The sequence below is a fragment of the Lucilia cuprina genome, chromosome 2 (assembly GCF_022045245.1).
Source record: "Lucilia cuprina isolate Lc7/37 chromosome 2, ASM2204524v1, whole genome shotgun sequence".
Classification (NCBI taxonomy): Eukaryota; Metazoa; Arthropoda; class Insecta; order Diptera; family Calliphoridae; genus Lucilia; species Lucilia cuprina.
This window is the reverse complement of record NC_060950.1, coordinates 45,848,748-45,849,441: the sequence shown is the minus strand read 5'-3', so window position 1 is coordinate 45,849,441 and position 694 is coordinate 45,848,748.

Below are 694 nucleotides of genomic sequence, written 5' to 3'. Positions count from 1 at the left end.
TAAACATTTTATTCTTATGGAGAGTACTATAAATAAATTTTAGTATGTAATTCCTAAATACTCGTGTCGATACTAAAGTGGCTTCGAAAATATTGAGGACTCTAGCTGTTATACTTTTACAGATATACTAATTTAAGATTTATTTATATGAGATGTGCCACGCCCACTGTAGCTAGGCTGTTTATTTTGTCAACTTATGTTCATATGGATATCAAATCATATGAACATATTATATGGCAGAAAAAAATAATGTGATAAAATTCATTAAATTATCTTTTGTAGTTTCTTGTAAAAATCATGCAGAATTACGAAAAACATATTTACGAAATATTTACTCATAACTTTTTACTTCGTGAAACGATTTTGCTGATCAATATCAAACTGTTCAGGATAACAGTAAGTATTTTCGGTAAATTTGGTTATTATCTTTAGCTTACTTTTAACATGAGCTCGTTCAACCGGTTCAGAATCATTTTCTGACTCGATGTATATAATTCAATGAATTACCCAGTCCCAATACAACTGAACCTATCGAATAGAGCTTTTGAGTTCATAATTATGTTTAATATACTCGTATTTTGACAAAAAAACTGTAAAACCAAGTTCCATACTTGCCTTGATGACCATCATGAACTTTATAGTTACAGGGGCACATTAGACCCTAAACCCTATTCCTCTTCAAAATTTGACTTAA